This window comes from Harpia harpyja, chromosome 1 (genome assembly GCF_026419915.1).
Source record: "Harpia harpyja isolate bHarHar1 chromosome 1, bHarHar1 primary haplotype, whole genome shotgun sequence".
In the NCBI taxonomy this organism is placed as follows: domain Eukaryota; kingdom Metazoa; phylum Chordata; class Aves; order Accipitriformes; family Accipitridae; genus Harpia; species Harpia harpyja.
Window position 1 is genome coordinate 92,821,940 of NC_068940.1, and position 12,709 is coordinate 92,834,648.

General features: G+C 37.3%; 1 protein-coding gene across 12 annotated transcripts in view; it reads right to left on the reverse strand.

Moving 5' to 3' along the window:
• The window catches only part of ARHGAP12 (Rho GTPase activating protein 12), a 103,794-nt gene that overhangs the window by 59,968 nt on the left and 31,117 nt on the right, over window positions 1-12,709 (reverse strand). The gene's annotated exons all lie outside the window — the stretch shown is intronic.

Consider the following 12,709-nt stretch of genomic DNA (forward strand, 5'->3'; position numbering starts at 1 on the left):
AAAGACACAGATAAGTTACCAGCACTTAGTAACAGGAACGCATTTATGGTACTCTTGTCATACAGTGTGAGGGAGTTTAGAAAATGCTGTCAAACTTCATTAAGAGGAATGTTATGCTACTTAAAGTTACTAAAACATTCCAGGCTTTTTCGACTATCCTATGCAATAAAGCAAACCTATTAGCAGTACATTATAGCTGAGATGGCAAGAATAATAGTTTCATGCTGATTAAGCAACATCCAGTGAGCAGCTACGGCAAACACGGCCCTCCCCCATGCTGCTGAATTACAATTCTGTGCTCAGCATTCAGCAGATCAGCTGGAGCCACCAGCCTTTAGAGAACATTCTCATTGAAAGTACAAGTATAATAAAGTATTGCAGCACTATCTGCCAAGCTATTGAAAAAAAAATGCTTTTAAGGACATGTATGCATTAAAAATCTCTGTGTGAAAGTATATAGCAAAGCTCAGCACATAAAGCTGTTCTTGAAAGCTGATGGAAAGCAGCTTTCAGCCACAGAAAACACAGGTTGAACGGAAGCTGAATTTTCTGGGACTCTCCAAGAAAAATATGTACTAGGGTAAAGGGCATGTTATTTTTCTACTGTGGTCATCAGTAAATGATGCACCTTTAGATGTCTGCTGCATTTGTTTGGTGATTTAGCTAAAGCAGAGTATCACAAACAAGTGACATTTAAAGCCTTACTATTTCTGGAAAAACAATAATTTGCCATGAATAAAGCAGACCGAAACCCAAGGTTTTCTATGTATTTAAAATTACTGTATACAAGTGTTCACAAGAATACTTTGCCATTGATTTCTATGCCATTTTCTAGAGACATTTCCACCGAGCTTCTCTAAAGAGCTGAATTACAGGCAACTGCAGGCATTGTAGAAGCTCCAGGTCCCACAAGGGTCTGTAAAGTAACAGTGCTGCAAGCTGATCAGCCAGCTGCCCAGAAAGCTTCCTGCAATACTGCTGTCAATGAATAGAACCTATTCTGCTTGATGACTGTTAAGACTTTGCTGTTCAGTCACATCTAGTACAACAGCTATATTAGAAATATTAAAGCTTATTGGGAAACTTTAAATACCTGAATAGGCTTTAGGCTAACATTACTCCAAATGCTTTTGTCTTCACAAGAGCAGCAATTGAGTATATAAAGGGATTAGCTGTATCTTCTGAATAACACTTACCGGAGGTATTAATAGCTGTGCTTTTTAGATTGGCATTGAAATGGGGGATTAGAGGATGGGCAAACAATCTGGCATGGTGACAGTACAGCAACCATAACAAAACCTACAATGAAGCCTCAAGGTACGATGAGCCTCGCAGCCCTCATTCCTCTCGAGAAAAGCAGGACAAGAGTTACAGGAAGATGTTAAACTGCTAAACTCTGCTAAGAGCACATGGGCATACTTTACATTTTAGCATACAGAATCATCTATCTTGAGCAGAAACTCAACTTTTATGCCACTGTTCTCCAAGGCAGCATGGAGCTTTTGGCCATACTGGCAAACCCTAACAAAATGGATCTAATAGCAGCAAGAAGTTACAAATCAATTAAAAAAAAAACAAGTCACTCTTGTCATAAAGCATGTCTTTGAGACACTTAACACAATAAGTTAATATGAAAAGATCCCCCAGCTTGAAAAGGATTTAGAACAAGCAGCTGTTTGATATGTTTTTGATAGCTTGTTTCTGGAGGCTTCTTTCTCCACATAAACCTTCCGTCAAGCACCACTGAAGCTTATAGATGATACAAATGTCATTTTCACACACTATTCATCATTTTTCACATATGTAAACATAATTTCAACTAACAACTGATCTTTTAAATGGTTAAATTAAAATTAGATGTTAAGCTCCCACTTACTCATTTAGCTCATTAAAACATATTATCTAAAATTTCATTATTTTAACATCAAAATTCATCTTCACCTGGCAGGTTTCAACCAACAGTGAACAGATTAGACTTGGCTGCCTTTAAAAACCACCAGTCACTGTACTGGACTATCCTTTACTAAATCTGCATTCAGATCCAGTATTCTCTCACATGTTTACTGTGTAACGCTGAATATAATTAGTGGATTCCATGACAGACAGAAAGCTTTTGTACAAGGTGCAAGACAAAGTCACTGTACAACAACTTAGAGCAGAGACTGCAATTTAATTTTCAAAGGAGTCTTTGGTATTTTAGGATACTGCATTTCTTTGACATCCTTACTGTCTCCCTACTACTATCTGAATGGGATATTGACCAGGCTGCCTGAAGCAAACAAACCTTCAGGCAAAAAGCTAAAGAGGGAAAAAAATTTTGGCATTAAGATGAATATATTTCTTTTTTTTCCAGTACTGTAGATGTGTTTTGTGTTTAAAACCCCTCTGACCAGGAAAAATACTTCTGGTTTTGGCACTTACAGAAATGAAGTTCACAGCTCCACTGGAAAAGCATTTTAAAATTAATTCCCATTACAAGTTGGGCTCTTAACAGGACCAGAAGCTGGCTGTTTATGTATTGTCACCTCCAGTATATATACCTACTCAGCTGTTTAGTTTGTATGTTAAAAGTTTCCAAATAAGCCATAAAAATCCCACATATATTAGCACCCATCATTTATATTGGAGAGGAGATATGAAGAATTAAGACAAAATGTCACAAGTCCTTCTAAATTCAGAAGATGCTGCCTCCACAATATATGTGCTCCAGCACACAATCAAAACTTTGAAGTTTTCTTAGGGCTACTTGAACCCCTCAAACTCACATGTTTTAATGACTTAAGACAAAGAACATCTACTATTACACCATGCATAACATTTTTTTCTGGTAGTGAAGGATAACATAGAAAGCCAAGTGTCATGGCAGACAAGACACACACAACAGTTTAAGTCAAGAGTTCAGTTTAAAATTCTGCCTTAAAAGACATAGTAGGATGAACAAAATAACTGTTACTAGTTGGCACATTTATATAAGAGTTATTTCAAAATTTGATCAAAGTAGGAATATTTCTTTTAGTGGCTGTTTAAGACCACACAAAAAAGGCTGTAAGTAATTATGCCATGGTACTTCTAAGATTTGGGTTTTTTAATTCTCAACTTTTAACTGACCTAGAATAGGCTACAGTCACTCAAATTTTAACATCATTACTCTGTTTTGCAAAAGTGTACCAAATCATACGATGAATATTTTTAGAAATACATTCAACCCACCGTGCCTAACTTCAACAAGAATTTTTTTTTTTTTTTTAAGATCATGTCTGAGGTTTTTTTAAAATGCTAAAGGCAAGCACACAATTGTACTGTTAAAGACTATCTCGAAATCCCAGAAATACTCAGCAATAGGCTATACGGACTGCTTACAGAAGAACTAAGCAAAGCAATAAAATTCTCATGGGAATCTCAACCAGGTTGCATCTTTTTCCTGCCCTTACAACAACTAAAAATAGATATATTTATCCTTTAACTGTATTTCTTAGTTTGTTTCTCTCTACTTGCAGACAGTTTGTTGGCACCCAGTTTCAGGGCAGAAAGCATGAAACCCTCAGCCACGCATATCTGCACTCTTCCCCTTTATTTTCCTTACACTAGCAAGAATTTCTTTCGCTTTTAAGAACAGCTATTTCTGCAATTCAGTATCCAGAATAAATAAGTATACTTTTGTCACTTAATTTTGTGTTTCAACATTAAAACAGATGTTAAAGTAAGTCTGCAACTACCGCTTCAATAAAATTAGATATTAAACCACCATTTTTTTTTCAGATGACAGTTAAGAAGATATAAAAAGATTTAGTATTCATGGAATTTTATTTACTTTACAACAATTCTGAGGCTGCACTCAAGCCCAGATCCAGCCATACCAAGGACAACACAGAAGCCTGGTCTTCAGTGCTCAAATCACAGTTTAACATAATACATGGTGAAGCAAAGCAGCAGTTTCTGGACAGACAGTAAGGAGGCACTGTGAGATGAAGTGAGAGCAGGATAAGCGTATGGAATTCCTGAGATCACCTATGGACACGGTATTTAAATACAGCCCTTCAAGCTACAATCACAAACTTTCCTCAGAAAATCAACTGCAAAGAAAGAAATTGTCAGTGTAACATTTTCTTATCCCACAACGTTCTCTTTATTTGCTTTAATAAACAGCATGCCAAAGACATGCAGCAGCTAGAAAGCACTCTTACAGCCCTGACAAATGCTGTACGGGGTATCATCACACCGTAAGTTTGGACAAAATCTGCTGAGGGTTTAGAGCTTTATAAAGCAAGAAAAGAATGAAAAAACAATTTAGAGCTAGATTTTAGCAAAGCACTTGGGATTTGGATTTCTCCAGTTCTCCATAAAAGATTAAAAAAAAAAAAATTGAGCAGATGCACATATTCAAGTTTTGCTCAACTGATGGTTACAATAGCAACTTATGAACTAGGAAAAAGCAAAAAGGGATGCAATACAGTTTTTACACATACAGTTACCCAAAAAGTAAACAAACTTAAAGGAAAATTTATACCTTGGTACATCATAACCCACAACCTGCTATAGGAACAAGTGCTCTCAAACTTGGGAAGAAAAGGAACTGTGACAGGTCTGTCCTTGTGAGAAGAGCATGAAAGAACAACAAGAAAAAATATCTCTAGAGTTTTACTTCCCTCACCCTAAATGTCCTCTCTTCTCAGGCAGTCACATGAAGTACATAACCCTTCAGGTTGGCAAAGGCAAGAGGAAGCAAAGCAAGTAAAGCGAAGGCTGTATCTGGTTACTGCTAAGGCTGCAGTGGACAACCGATTAGGATCTGCCACGGGCACAAGGGCGAGTGGCTGAGCTCAGCGAGTGAACGAATGATGAGCAAAGGGTTGGAAGAACAGTGCTGCGTGACAGCTGGGCCACACTGCAGCTTCTCCAGGGAGCTCAGGCTTCAGCTCCCTGCCTAAAGCAAGGCAGCCACAAAGCCTGGCTGTGAAAAGCATGCCTGGGAGGAAGTAATGAAGTCCTCTGGCATAGCTTGTGGCCATGAGCACTAAAGAGTAACACACATTATGCTAACGAAAAGTACAGGGCCTTAGGGTAGCATGAAGATGCCATTAAAAGTTAGAGTGTGGCACCTGGGAGGGAGGATAAGGACAAAGTCACAGCCAGGACAAATGGACTTATTTAGAGGATTAAAATAAGAGGGAAAAAAAAAAAGAAAAAAAAAAAAGGACAATACTGATGAGTACATCTCATGAAGTTTTTGTGAAGGAGTGTAAAGTTGGTAGTTGCACTATATGAGGTGCAAATCAAGATCAAAGTGCTACCAAGAAACAGAACGGTGGCCCCTGTTTTTTTTATATCTTTATATATGTAATTATATATATAGAAGATATGTATATACATACATACACACATATATAGTCCCCTGTGTCTAAAGCACGATGCAGTTATGCATGACAGCCATCTATTAGCTCTTTGAATCAGATGCAGATAACCAGAAATTGATATGGATAGTGCCAAGCATGTTGATAGATCATCAGCAGGGGTGGGGTGGGAAACACCTTTATTCAATTTCAACAGGAAAAGCAGTCAAATCAAAGTCACCCAAGAACCTCATATTTAGCGTTACAATGCTTTACCACAGGATAAAGCTTCTTCTAAATACTTCAAGAACAATGGTTATGTGCAACACAGCATAGAGTTTCTGTTGTAGCACGAATCATTTCTAAACAATATCTTGGCAACCTATCAAGCCATCTAGAAAAGAAATGTGTATATAACACTATTAGATATGTTGAACAACCAGTTGAGAGTCCAGAAAGTTTGTTAACAGTATTTTGGGTTTTATCAGATATTTTATTAGAATATATCTTTACATTAGCACATTTGTTGCAGAAGTCCCATCACATCAATGACACTAAAAAGGCAAGTGTGTCCTCCAATCCATCAGATCTGCAGACTTCGCACTGGACTATTTATGACTATCCAAATTGCAGTAAAGGGGTATGTATGGGCTATTGACATACTGGATCACAACACTGCTTAAGCCAGCACCACGCCATCTCAGTGCCGTACTGGCAATAAATATTCATAGAGCCAGGTGGTGACTACAGCAGCAAAGTGATTCAACGGAACAATAATCCACGAAAGCAAGAGAAAGATGGCAACTGCATGCACTAGACACCACCAGAAAACATACACAAAACTCTGCTCTTCAGCACTAAACACAGGGAAGCTACTTAATTTAACTGAATGATCCAAAGATCATCCAGAAGCCCCAGGCAAACCATTAAAAAAAGGGAACAATTAAAACTATGTTAATTTAATTCAAAATGTAATATGTAATTTCAGATTTAAGATAGGAGCCAGTAAGTTCTAATCATGAATTTGATTACAAACAGAAGTTGAAGCCAAATAATGTAACATCAAAACCCAACATAAGCAATAAGCTCAATTCATTCAGAAAGCTCCTCAACTTTCAGCTTTCATGTACAAAACTGTTTTATGAGACAGAGAACTAGAATTAATTGAAACACAGACTCTAAACACCTATGCCACTCTTCAGAGCATCATTGTACACAAGCTCTAAGTCTCTGTCAAAAGATTTTACAAAAGACAAGACAAGCAGATAAAAACTGTTGAAAAATGGGGAAAAAAACCACCAAAATTTAGGCTGCTTTACTCTCAGCCATTTCAGCATCAATAATTACAATACCAACTTAAAAATCAGGAGTCCTCTGTATGCAGTACTAAGTGTGCACCCACTAGCATGTAAGGTTTTTGCAAAGCCTTCACACAGGAACTATTCCATGTCTCTGCTCATACTCTTCACCTCTTCTATGCTATTTTCAGCACTACTATCTACTTTTCAAGATGAGAGGGGCCAGCAAATGCACACTATTTAAAAATACAGAAATACCATGGAATTAGAGTTCTGCATTTTCGTTTTGTTGTTTCCCACTGCTGACATTTTCCATGCTTGTTTGATTGCTCCTCTGCATTAACCTAGCACTTTCATAAAACAATCTACTGAAAAGTTAGTCTTTCCCAAGAACTAGCTAAGAAGCCACATTAAGATAGACTAAATTCAAAATTGTTAAGTGTAAGCTAACCCTATGTTGCTCAATTACTTACCATCACAAAAGTCTTTTGAAAACCTTCAATTCTTACTGTCTTGAAAGATTGTTTTGTCCAAAAGCACTGTCCTTTAGCATTAGAACAAACCCCACATAAGGGCAAAACCCGTTTCTCTCCCTCATTTTTAAATCAAACATATCTGGCAAGGCACGTCAGAGACATATCAGCTGTTTCGGTACTAGATACACATAGATTTTACTTTCCTTTTTTTAAGCACAAATGTCTACTATTCTAGAGAACTGCCTAAAAAAAAAAAAAGAAAAAAGTGTTCTGCATTTTATTCTACCGAGTCATATGTTCCGTTTTGTCACACTGCTGTGAAACAAATGATACTTTCTTTAGAATTCTACAAAATAACAGCACATTTATTCCACAGGCAAGCACTGCAATATTAAACAACTGCCTAAATAGTAACTAGGTAAAGACATACCAAATACAATCGTTTATATTCAATTATGTGCAAGAACAAGATATGATCAAATATTCTCAAATGTAGTTTTGTTTATCACAAAGCAATTTAAGTTCGTTCTGTGTCTGGAGATTCCCCACTTAAAATTGACAGAAGCACTGCCAAGGGAGAACAAGCAATTCCCCAGTATCTCCAGTCGATTTCAGTTTAGGCAGCAGTCAGACAAAACATCCATTCCTTTTCCTAGGGCTGCTTTTCTGTTTAAGCATTTACTCCACACCATCCCTAAAGATTCTGCCATCACCCCTGCTGAGGGTGGTATTTTGCACTACTTCAAAAGAGAAGGCAGGTGAGACAGCAGGCACCAAAATTCGTATTGCACACTAGAAATTACACTCTTCTAGATGAAAAAAAGGAAAATCAATTCCATATTATGGCTTTTATTCCTTAAGCACTGCAGCTTCAGTTTCATTTGAGCTAGTAAGTAGTTCTACCAGGATGAAAGGCACAGGTTTATTAATGTAAGCTGATGCCTTGGAAGTTCCACTTTATCATTTTCTGCATGAAATTAAGGTAAATAGGGGTGAAAAGTCAGACAACTGTGTTGGCACTTGCAGAATTTTAACAGTGCTCCAGATGCTTGTTTCAATTCTGAAAGCACAACACAAAACTGCATGTACCAAGCAGATCTGTAGCTTACACAGCTGAGTATTCAGACACCACTGTTAGAACAAGCCAAGCAACTAAAACCAACTTGTCTCCCAGGTTATGGTTTTTTGACAATTGCGTCACATAGATAATACTTGTGGGTTTTTATTTTGGTTTTTTTTAAAGAAGGTCAATCTGATTTGCAGCAGGGAAGTTCAGAGGAACGTACGGGCTGTAGGCAGTGTTAAGTGGGACACAGAGCCTTCTCATTCTAGGGCACCTAAATCCAGAATTACTCACTCAGACCGAGAGGGACAGCTATCTGCTAGCTGACTTATGTATTAAAAATACTGAGACAGAGCTGATCACAAACAGCACCACTGTAAAGTGAAACTATCGAGACCTGCTGTCACTGGGTAGGGGAAAAAAAAGCCAGGAAAAATATTTCTTAAAGGTTCTGGACCAACAACGTTCAGAATTATTGATGTAACTTTGTAAACAGCTTGAAATGTTTTCTAAGTTCTAACAGCAGTTACTGGAATTTAAAAAAAAAAAGTGCCAATGTTTTACAAAATTCTTTAAATTATAAAGCTTTTAGATCCTTGTCATTGAAACTTATTCTTTACCTCATTATAACGGGCATATTTCAGCATTTAACATCATTAGAATAACAAATGCTGATTTTAAGGAGTTAAGAGATTAAAAAGATGGTACTTAAAATGCAATTCAGAATATTGCATTATACATGCCACCATGAATCTGCAAACATGCTCATTTTCATTAAGGAAAAAAAAACCTCTTTGTATATAGCATGCTTCCTTCATACTGTCAAATTGTTTATTCCTTGGGCAAATGAATGAAAAAAATAGCATGAAATTTCTTATAATAGAAGCAAATTAATTCTGGGCCCCACAAAACTAGTAATAGCCATTTATTTTAGAGGTTTAATGTTTGACCCACAAGGCAGTCTAACACTAATGATTTGCCACCAGTCTTTCAACTAAGTGATGAAGTCAAGAATGCCAAGATCTCCAGAAGACGCACGCTTGCATCTTCTACAGAAACACAAAAAAAATTGTTTTCTTAATTTAAAAAAAGTTACAGCAATCCCACAGAAATTGCAGAGGTAAAACAGAAAGATGTCTTTGCAAGATCTTTACTACTCAGAATTAATCAAAGCAAAACAGCCATCCTAATGATAATCCCCTTTAGTGCTTCACAGTTTATGCAATAGTCAATTACTAAAGAGGATGAAAGACAGAACAATCTTTGCAAATAGGTCACTGTCTATATTTATAATGATTAAAACTGTCTGCTACTAAAAGTAACTTTTAATAAGCATAAAAAGTAACATTAAGACAGTGCATGTATTTTAAATATATTCTATGTCTCCTACGACAGAAGAGGAGGTAACACTCACCAGAAACAAAGTTATTTCACATAGGTTATGCATTAGCATTGCTGAAAGCACATTTTAATCTTTGTAACTATTTTATTCCAAAGTATCATCCTCATAAAGATAACACCTAACCATTCTAGACATGATCCCTGAACTTACCCAACTCTTTCCCCATCTGCACACCTTCTCTCTCAAAACTTGGCGGTAGATTTTACCTGCAAACACTGCCCAAAGCTCCTTTTCAAGACCACTTTTAATGTCTTCCACTTTTGCTTCAACTTTTCTTTCCTGTTTAGGCATACCTAAACATGTAATTTTTTTCATCAGAACAATTACTCGGGGCTCTACTGCATACTGCTGGGACCTCCCATCTGCTTCTTTCAAGCATTGTCCATCTTCTGCTACAGAATTCTCCTCTTTCAAAATTTTCTTTTTTCCCCCCATCCCTGGCCTCTCTGAGGAGTATTTTCTGCCCCTCACTGTGGGATCAGGACATCACACCTGACACCATTTTCCTAAAATTCTATTGAATTTCATTGATTCTCACAGCTTCAGGTGCCACCACCATGTCAGTGAGTCTTACGCCCAGCTGTGCACTCCTGAACCATTTCATTCAATTCCAGTGCTACCTACAGTTACTGTGTCCACCAGAGATTTAAATTTGGTTAAGTTGGAGCTTGTTTCCTCTCAAGCCCTACTTCCTCCAGTTACCTCCAGCCTTCCTGCAGTTCAAGTCCATGAAGTAACATCCGATTCTTAAAATGCCTTATGCACCAGAGTTGCACTCAATAGTTGGAATTTCTTTGCGTAAAATGTCAAGAATATTCATTACCCAGTCTGATCTTTCTCTTGAGCAGATCATTTGCTCATATCTTCATTAGCAAGTTCTTCTGCTCACACTGTCACCTCTCTATCCTTCATTTCATGTAATATTTCAGCTGCTAAAAAAAAATCCTTCCTTTATGCAGTACTTTGCAGACTCTGGATCTTCCAGTATTTCCACAGCCAGCAAGCCTATGAGCTGAAGACTGTACAGCTGCAGAACCTGCACTCCATTACTGGAAAGGAGAAGGAGGATAATGTAACCACCTCTTAGAAGAATCTCATAACAGCAGCATTCCTCTGCATCTCATACATTTGTACTCAGGATACTAAAAACACACTGAAGATTGGGCTAGGGCTGAACACTATCACCTCAACCCCCTCCAAAAAATCACCTACACAAAGGTATTATTATTAAGGTCATTCTAGCTTCTAATATTACAACTTTAAGAGAAAACACCTGTAGCTTAGAGTTTATTATAATGCAGACTGCATAAAACTGAACTCCACAGCAGGCAGGGGAGGGAAAACCACAGTCAGTCTTGTGAAGTGAAATCCTGTTTGTGCGTGAAAGCTGGGAACTTGATGTTCTCACTACAGACTAAGAGCAATAAAAACAGCTTTCTGAGCCATTAATTTCTGCACAGCTGATTTCTACTGAACAATGCTCATTATTGAAAGAATTCTAAAAAAAACGCGAGGCTGTTCCAGTGAGAAGGCTGACACTCTGAATATCTAGACTGAGCTAACAGTGACATCAGTGCTACTACTGCTTTAATCCCTATGGCTACTAAATGTCAAACATTTTCATCGTATTTAAAGAGTTTGTGATCGCGCACAATGAGATTAAGTTACTTCACAGTTTTAAAATAAGACAACTGCAAGGCACAGTGAGCATCTGCATTCGTGTCACCCAAGACCACGATAATGGCAAGTTCTTCGGTAACAGTAGTCAGAAACTGCCGTGCTTTTTCCACAGCCAGTATGTAGCATTTTTAGGATTTGTAATTTTTAAGCACTGTGAAAACTCCCATCTTCAGACCTTCCATAACCCAGTGAAGTCTACAAATACGTGCATAGCTGTCCCACTCATATCCAAACTCACAAATAGCTTGTAGCATTGAGTCAAGTATATTTGGGGGTATGGGAGGGGGGAGAAAGGCGGAAAGACTGTCACTGCATAAACAGTCACAAAGTCCAGTGGAAACTGAGCAGCAGGCCACGTATTTCTTATTGTTTGACAAGACACCCATGTAACATTAATTTCATCTACTTTAGAGAATGAGATGCATCAAACTATAGTCAACACAGTAGAAGGCACTCTTAACATACAATATAAACTTTAGTGTGGTAAACTATGTAAAGTAGGATATACTTTCTAAACATTCCTTAGTAGTTTCATAATTTGTTTGGCAATCGATTACTATGGCAGTAGATGGGCTACTACACATGCTTCCAAAATAAGCATCTTATAACTATTTTATCCTTCCAAGTTCTAAGTAGCTTATATCAACTACAGCGAGCTAGGACACTGCTGTAAAGAACGTGCAAGAAAACTGATCAATCTTCACTGCATAAGCAAGAAATTATTAAAAAAAAAGAAACTAAATTAAGTAATCCTATTTATTCCTTATTATTAGGGGGGGGGTAAAATAAAACTGTCGTAAAAGTCCCATAACTAAAGAAACTCTGAATTTCAGGAATGAGGCCAAGAATAGAGTAGGATATTGAAAAAAACACCGATTCTGAATATTTCAATAAATATATGTGTATGAGCTCATACAGTTCAAGAGTACATAAATCACCCAATCAATCTTGTATCTTTAAGATCTTCCCACACTCACTCAGCAGCTTTGTCTTAATTGTGTCTTATTAGCAAAGTACTGATTCACAGCTCTCCATGATAAGATTTTTATTTCTAAAGTTAGCATCAACTTTTATTTTAATACTACACTTGAGTGAATTCCTTTGGTACTCTGAATACATGCTGCTAAGTGGAATTTACTATAATGATCAGTTTGTACCCAAGCAACAACAGTTTCACATTACAGAGTTAAAGTTGAAGACTAGGGAACTTTTAACCTTACAATTAAAAAAAAAATTTAACATCTCCCTACAGAAAGATGGGGGGGGGGGTGGCAGGGAAGCAGGGGAATTGTCTATACAGACACATACATAATTATGTGCATGTACACATACACCACTGGTTCAAGAAAAAAACTGGATTACAATAGACCAATTAACTTGGCTGCGAAGTGACCTGATTACCTAAGAGTCCTAATCTTTTGTTGGGGGTGGGGGAAGCCTGTAAAAAAAAAAAAAAATTA